The sequence below is a fragment of the Trichechus manatus genome, unplaced genomic scaffold (genome assembly GCF_000243295.1).
Source record: "Trichechus manatus latirostris isolate Lorelei unplaced genomic scaffold, TriManLat1.0 scaffold00106, whole genome shotgun sequence".
NCBI classification, from domain to species: domain Eukaryota; kingdom Metazoa; phylum Chordata; class Mammalia; order Sirenia; family Trichechidae; genus Trichechus; species Trichechus manatus.
The window spans coordinates 393236-401161 of record NW_004444042.1 but is presented as its reverse complement, the minus strand read 5'-3'; the positions used below and the strand labels follow the sequence as shown (position 1 = coordinate 401161).

Below are 7926 nucleotides of genomic sequence, written 5' to 3'. Positions count from 1 at the left end.
CACCCACACACACCCACCCCACCCCCCACACACACACGGTGCATCTCCCCAGCTTACCTTTGAGCTCCTGAGGCCGGCCCTAACCCAACCCTGCTCATTTCCTGCCCAGGGGTGATGGGCCCCCTTGGAGACCGAATCCTTATTAAACGTCTTGTGATGGAGATTTTCAAACACACACAGAAGTAGAAAGTGTGGTATACCAGAGCCCAGGCAGGTTCCCATCTCCTGCTCAGCCATCACCATCACTTGCTAGTCTTTCAATAACCACTCCTCTCACTTTATATCCTGGATTATTTGAAAACAAAGCCCAGGTGACATCTCATGTCACCCATAAGTACTCTGGTATCTTCTAGTTAAGGATCCCAATGCTATTATCTGGGCTGCAGTTTCCTCAGGGGTGAGAGGGAACATTGGTGATGCGGCTAGGGAGAGGGCCTGGTCCTGGGCACCACCATGGTAGCTGGAGAGGCAGCCCCAACCTCCCCACCCCACAGAACTCCCTCGTGCTTCAGCTGTGTGTAAGTGTGTGTGTGTGTGACCAGGGGTGGACTATCCAATAGGCAATTTCACATTTTTTCACTACATCAAAGATTCTGCTTCTAGGTATGGCTAGCATCTTTCTCCCAACCCCACAGCACCTTCCTACAGAATCAAAGTCTCTTTTCGAATTTACAATCCCTGACGGATGATGACCCAGTAAGCATGGGCTTACTTGTGCTTACTTACTAATCTGTAGTGAACAATTTCATATGGGTTTCACATCTTGTGAAACCACAACACGTGTGAAATTGTTCACTACAGATGATCTTGCCTATTGGATAATCTGCCCTGTGTGTGTGTGTGTGTGTGTGTGTGTGTGTGTGTGTGTGTCAATATGTGTGAGTGTGTGTGACAGGGTGTCAGTGTGTATGTTTGTGAGTGTAAGTATGTGTGCATGTGTGTGAGTGAGTGTGTGAGTGTAAGTGTGCATGTGTGTACGAATGTGAGTGTGTGTGAGTGAATGTGAGCTGGGCAGGGGCAGGGAGAGCATGGGCCTCTGATATCTCTGCCGGGATCCTGACCTCAGGGTGAAGAGCGGTGTTTGGAGGGGCCTTTGCACCCAAGGACAGGCTGTTCCTGGCTCCAGCCAGAGCTCTGGGGGAAGAGCCAGGACTGACTGGCCAGAAGCATTGAGCCCACCCCGTTGTTTGCCTTCCTCTCTGCTCCTTCCCTCGCCTCCCAAACACCAGGCCAGTGTTGGGGGTAGCCAGAGGATGGCATTTGGAGGCCTGACCCTGGAGACCCAGGTCAGGTATCTGAGGGCAGGCGGGCGGCCCGGCCCCTGGGCAGGCTCACGGTGGGGACCAGCCCTGGCTCAGGGCACTGGTGGGCCCCAAGGAAACGCTGATCGTGATTTGCTGAGCGACTGAACAGGGTGGTAGAAATCCAGCCAGCAGGTCTCTTGTCAGGATTGCAGGGTTAGGAGAAGAACCTCAGTTGTCAGTCTTCGGCGACCCTCCCGGGGCCTCAGTTTCTTCACCAGCCATATAGGCATATTGCTCCCTGCCCTGGCTCCTGCCAGGACTGTTTCAGGGACAAGTGAGGCCAGAGAGCTAGGAGGCACCGCGGGAGACAGAGACAGGGGCCTGTGGCTGGAGCCCAGCGTGGAGGCCCGATGGCTGCCGGGGCCCAGCTTCCCAGGGTGACAAAGGGGCCGGGCAGAGTGAGAACCAGCCATTACTGTGCATTTGCTTTGGGCACCGCCCTGGCCCACCTCTTTGGGTCTCCGTGGCCACCCTGCAAGTGTGCTTCGAGTGCCCCCAGCCTGCAACTAAGGACATGGAGGCTCCATGTTGCACATTCTGAGAAGGGGGTGGTGCTGGGAGTCCTGCCTGGGTCACATGCGAAGGTTCTAGTGTGGAGATGGGCAAGGGAGGGGAGGTTGAACACCGGTGCCTTGTCTCCCCCAGGCCTGGGGTACTGGCCTGGCCTCCCTCCCGGGGGTCTGGGGTAGGCACCACGGGGCTCTTTATACTAAGATCTTCCAGGCTGGAGCTCCCTGCCCCTCTTCCTGGCCTTCCTGGCCCTTGGGACCTCCCTGCCCAGGGCCCTCACTCCTTGCCGCACCTTCCCAGCCCTGTTGCAGGTTGCTGCCAGGGATTTCGTCCCAGCTCTGCCTCTGGAACACTGCACTGGGAGGTGAGCACTCTGGCCAGCCTGTCCCTCTCAGGGCCTCAGCTGTGGCCCAGACAGGAATGCGGGGGATGGGGCACCAGCACCGACCACAGCTTTGAAGGAGGGCTGTTGCCAGTGCAGAGTGGGCTGTCCTCTCTGGGCCCCCGGACGCCCCTTTCTGTGGTGGACTCTGCTCTATCCTGTCCCGAAGCACTCGACCGCCTCTGGACATGGGCATTGAGTCCAACCGGAAATCCTTCCTGTCCAGGGTAATTACTGGTTTCCACAGCTCCGGGGGATGTTGAAATACAGCCTTTGTTTGCTTTGGGTTTGTTTTCGTTCCACGGAAAATAGAACACACAGGCGCACACACTGACACACACACTGAGAGACAAGAGCAGATCATGGAGCTCAGGCCCAGGAGCTTCAGCCTGGCCCTTAGAGGGTACCCCAGCAGTGCCTGCTGGGCGGGAGGATACCCCAGGCCCTTGGGGGTCAGTGCTGGCTTCCTCTCTGACTCTTCTGTGTGGTCGCTGCAAGTTAGCTCTGCCCGAGCCACAGACGGGAAGAAAGAGACCCACAACCCCTGGGCACCTCCCGAGCGCCAAGCCTTGTGCTAAGCCTTCGTGTACACTGGGCCATTTTATCCGAACAATTTCCTGGCGGAAGCTGGGGCTCAGAGAGGTGGGGAGAGTTGCTTAGGGTCACGTAGGAAGGAGGATGCAGGGCTGGGCCTTGGACCCCAGGCTGAGTGGCTGTACTGGCTGGCACTGTGGAGGACAGGGGAGAAGAAGGCATTCCGAGACAGGCATGGGCTCTGTTTCCTCACATCTGCCCTGGGAGGGAGAGCCTGGGTGGTGTAAATGGTTAAGTGCTTAAGTGCTTGGCTGCTAACTAGAAGATTGGAGGTTCGAGTCTGCCCAGAGACGCCTCAGAAGAAAAACCTGGAAATCTACTTCTGAGAAATTAGTCATTGAAAACACTACGGGGCGCAGCTCTACTCTGACACACGAGGGGTCTTCATGAGTCAGAGTCTACTCGACAGTAACTGATTTTTTTTTAAATTGTGTTTTAGGTGAAAGTTTACACTGCAAATTAGTTTCTCATTCAAAATTTATACACATTGTTCTGTGACCTTGGTTGCAATCCTTTCAGTGTATCAGCGCCCAGTATTTGTTCTTTTGTGATTGACTTATTTCACTCAGTCAGTATAATGCCCTCCAGATTCATCCATGTTGTGAGCTGTTTCCCAGAGTCATCATTGTTCTTTATTGTTGTGTAGTATTCCATTGTGTGTGCCCAGGTTGCCTCGGGCCCTCACTGTGACTTCACATACCCTCGGGGCAGCCCTGGAGGTGAATTCTCCCTTTACTGCTGATAACCAGGGAAAGGTTTAGTGGTTTCCAGGATTCAATGTGCATCCCCAAAAGTCAGGCGTCCTACTTCTTGAGTCTTGGGGTCTCCCTTCTGCCTTTACCCTTCACCCCTCCCCCATTCCCATGGCGTCCTGACCCAAGGACTGACGTGTTTTGTCTTCTCTGTCCTGGGCTCTCTGGAGGCAGGGCTGGCTCACAGGTTGTTGGTTTGACCTTATACTATTTAAACATTTAGTGAACTAGTTGCCGAGATTTAAAAATTGGAACATTTCACATTATAACCCTAATTTCCAGTTTTCCTTGCCCTTCACCTGAGATAGCATTTTTAAAAAATTAGATAAATACATATGTAACAAAACATTTGCCATTTCTACAATCTTCACAGCATATTCTTATCAGCAACAATTGGCTAGAGCCCAGGAGCGGGTGCCCTCCAAGAGTGCTGGGGAAGGGGCTCCAGCCTCCTCGCTGTCGTGACATTGGACCCCACAGGGGCATTAGAAGACCACGGTGAACCATTTCAAAGCCTAGTGCTTCTCAAACTCGGCTGCGTGTTGGACTGACCCAGGTGGCCTTAAGAATCTGAGAACACACTGCAGACCAATTTCTCGTGGAGTGGGACTAGGCTGAGGTATTTTTAATATCCGTGGTGGTTCCAGTGAGCAGCCGAGGCTTACAATGACAAGAGCACTCAGTCCCGAACCAAAAGGTTTTGTCACAGGTGGCTTCTGATGGGTTTTCTCCACCGTGGCTCCCTGCCCTTGTGAACCCAGGCTTCCTATGTGTGGCCTTCAGCAGGAGCCCCACCTCGGGATGTACTCCCCAGTCCTCCCCTGCTCAGAAGAGGGGCTCCCTATGCCCTCTCCCAGTGCCTTCGCAGGAGACCTTGGGCATTTCAGTTTGCTAACTGCGTGATGCCCCTGCTCTGGGGTCCAAATCCCGGTCTTGGCTGAGAGGGCCAAGTGCAGGCAGCACCGTAAAACCCAGGCCCACTGTCTCTGACGAAGATTCACTCCTATATATGGTTAATGGGGAGTCCCACTGCTGTGCTAATGTGTGACCTAATCTGCAGACAATCTCGCCCCATCTGGGGCCCAGTTTAGGGAGGCCCCGCCCTGGACAAAGTGTCCACTGGGCACAGAGGGCTGGGGAGGCAAACGCATGGCGTAGAGGCAGGGGAGAACAAGATCACCAGGGCGGGTGAGAGAACGGCAGGCTGAACTCCTGCCCCACTCTGCTCATCTGCTGCTTCTGTGAGTGTCCTCGCCCACCGACGCTTCATGCAAACAATGAAACCCAAGAGCCTTACTTACTCTGAAAAGTCCTTTTAATAGAGCACAAAAAGGCTATGTTTCTCTAGGCAAGCCGTATACAGATTCTCCAGGAATAAGGCACACAACGGAATGCCATCCCAAGGGCAGTGCCCGGAGAAGTCCAGAACCTTCTCCACAGACCCTCCGAGTTGGGCCCCCGGGTTCTGTTTGTCTTTTTAGCTGGATACACACGTATTAACAGACAGACATACACATGGGAGGGGAGGGGCGGCCAGTGCTGGTCGACTGGTGAGGTTGGCAATGGAGAGTCACGCCCGTTTTCCACATTGGCTGCCTGTCTGGGGGACTGCTCGGCAACCTCTCCAAAGGCTGGAACACCTCCCGGACCGCAGGGTTAGTTGTTGCACGGGGCTATGATGTAGTGATATTGGATTAAATATTCATTTTAGAGTAGGTTCAAGTCTATTAGATGTTGGAGGGCAGGCTCAAGGGTGCTGGTTAGCAAATCCAAGTTCAAAGAGAATGAGCCCCTGAGGAATGGTTCAGATGGCAAAGCTCCAAAGAGGGGTATGGACAAGCCCACCTCCCATGTCCTCTTCTCAGCTTGGGTTCTGCTGATTGGGGGCCCCTCCACTGGGCTAAGGAGGCCATCTTTGGAGCCGGCAGACCACTGAAGCCTGGTAAGTCATATGCCCCCGCTTCCCCCGGCCCATGCCTGCCCCCCTACAAAATCAACAACCATAATAACAAGATAGTAATAAGAAGGTGAGAGAGGATGGACTACAATGCTGTGTTTGTTATCCTCAACTCTGGCCCTTGGCAGAAAGTGAAGAGGCACAAAGGGGGTTACCAGTCCCTTTTTCACTATGTATCTAATAATAGCTTCCCTTATAAAATGCAATACTTCCCAAAATACACATACATATAAATACATGACAGGAACATATTAATAAGTCTAAGCACCTGAATAATATGCTGGCGACTTAATATTGATATTTTCATCCAAGGAAAATAACACAGAATAACAACAATATGGCTTAAAGAATTGCAAAGATTTTTTTTCCTCACCAGAATTATGTACCAACTTCATATAATATTCTATGTAGACAATATTTCCTTCTTAATGTAGTTTAGTTGAATACTTTTTACAGACCGAAGCAAAGTAAAAAAACAAACCAGGGAAAAAACCAACAACAGGAAAAGGAGAAACATTCTCACCATAAATATTTTCTTGTAGCTAAACCAGAAGGTTTGCAAAATACTTCCAGAAATCTTTGTTGGATATTCTATTGCCCTCTTGCAGGCTCTGAAGTCTTAAAAATGCCTCTCTTTTTGTTTTGTTTTTCTTTAACCTCAAAAAACCTAGCAATTATATTTTTCTTTTTTAAAAAAGGCCCTCAAATATATACAGACAAAAATCACTGTGAAGATTTTTCAGGAGAAGCTAACAAATTCAGTGTTGTGAGAAAAATTGGCAACCATGCAGAAATTTTAACATCTATGAAATTTTTTTCCAAAATACACACATAGTATTTTTTTTAAAAAAAGGAATTCTGTGTCAAGTATAACTCAAAATAAATACAAATTCACAAGTAGAACTATTGAATACTTCATGGGGGGTAAACACCATTATGTCTCAATTAGATCACTAGATCTACTAACTGCAAGCGATTGTCCCTTTTGAACATACTGAAACCACAAGCCTTCTTGCCCCCTGGGCTACTAGACCCTCTGAGCACTTCATTCTCATGGCACCCGGCTGGGACAATAGTGGCTTCTGCTGACCACACAGAGTGCCCAACTTCAGCCAGAATAGTGTAGGGGGAAGTGGGGGAGGGCAAAGCAACTGCCTTTGCACATATGCCAGGGCCAATGGCTTCCAGCTGAACGAGCCACGGAAACAGTCACTGTGGGGTGATAGCCCATCTCCTATTGGCCTGTGGAGGCCCTGTTCTCCAGGAGTACGGAGCCTGGGGTCATTTTAGGGTATGGGGTTCCCCCGCCTCTCAGCACAGTTGGCCAGCCCCAGGCATCCTTGGGCCAAGGGTCCCCCATGGGGCCAGGTCCCTGGAAGGGTAGGGGCCAGAAAGCAGGGCCTAGCACTCACCCACCACTGTGAACATTATCTTTAGAAGTGCAAGATGACTGACAGCAACAGCTCCTCCTGGGGACAGAGAGCTGGGGACCTGGGTCAAGTCCAGCTCACCTCAATGTTGTGGAGAAATCAGGGAGCAGCGGGGGCAGGGATTCTTAAGTGGCAGTCCCCAGTGAGTGGCGAGGGTGTTCAGTCTGTTGCAGAGCACTCTGTCCCAGTGGGTGGGTGGGCGGCTGCTACGAAGCTCACGCTGGAGCAAATACACCTTCTTAAGTGCTCATAGAGCATGGCCGCCCCCACCCCCCGAAATCTACCCTGCAGCCTGTGGCTGCAAATACACTCACTCCATCTCTTCCCAATTCACTCCCTGGATCCCTGGTTAACACTTCACTGTAACTCTTCAGTTGTACAATGCATTTTCATCTGAAAACAAAAGGCACTGGGCACCACTGGGTGTCCGTGAGCCAAGGTAAACACTAAATTTCAGGCCCATTTCTTGGTCTTTTTTTTTTTTTTCCTCCACAGAGGCATAATGTTGGGACAAAATCAAGTGACCCAGTCCTGACAGCTGGTTCCCTCCCTCTCCCAGGAAAAAGGAAAGTTGATATGACAGTAAAAATGGGGCTTCTCATTTGGGGAGAGAGGAGAGCACGATCCCACTGGCTGGCCAGGATGGCAGCCCACCTGACCCATGGGCCTAACCATGAGGCCTCTCTGCTCCCGTGGGAGGTAGGAAATCGTTGTCCCCATTTACAGAGAGAGGTTCTGTGGCTTATCTCAGGCTTGTCCCGTGTGAGGGGCTGGGGAGGCCTAGGTGATGAGGAAGGGGGGGTCTTTTCCTTCATTTTTGCAGGGGTAGGGGTGGGTGTGGGTTGTGTCCACCCTGGACAACAGACAGAGGGGGGCAAGGGGGGGACTCTGGCATCCCTCAGATTGACTTAAGTGACTAAATGACGAGTGACAGTGGTGGAACACTGGGTGCCTAGGAAGTCTCCCCTGAGGTCCCTGGTGAAGCTCCCAATGAAGC

General features: G+C 51.7%; 1 protein-coding gene across 1 annotated transcript in view; it reads left to right on the top strand.

The window, feature by feature from the left end:
- Positions 1-7926, top strand: part of PPIF (peptidylprolyl isomerase F) — a 61844-nt gene that overhangs the window by 36860 nt on the left and 17058 nt on the right. The gene's annotated exons all lie outside the window — the stretch shown is intronic.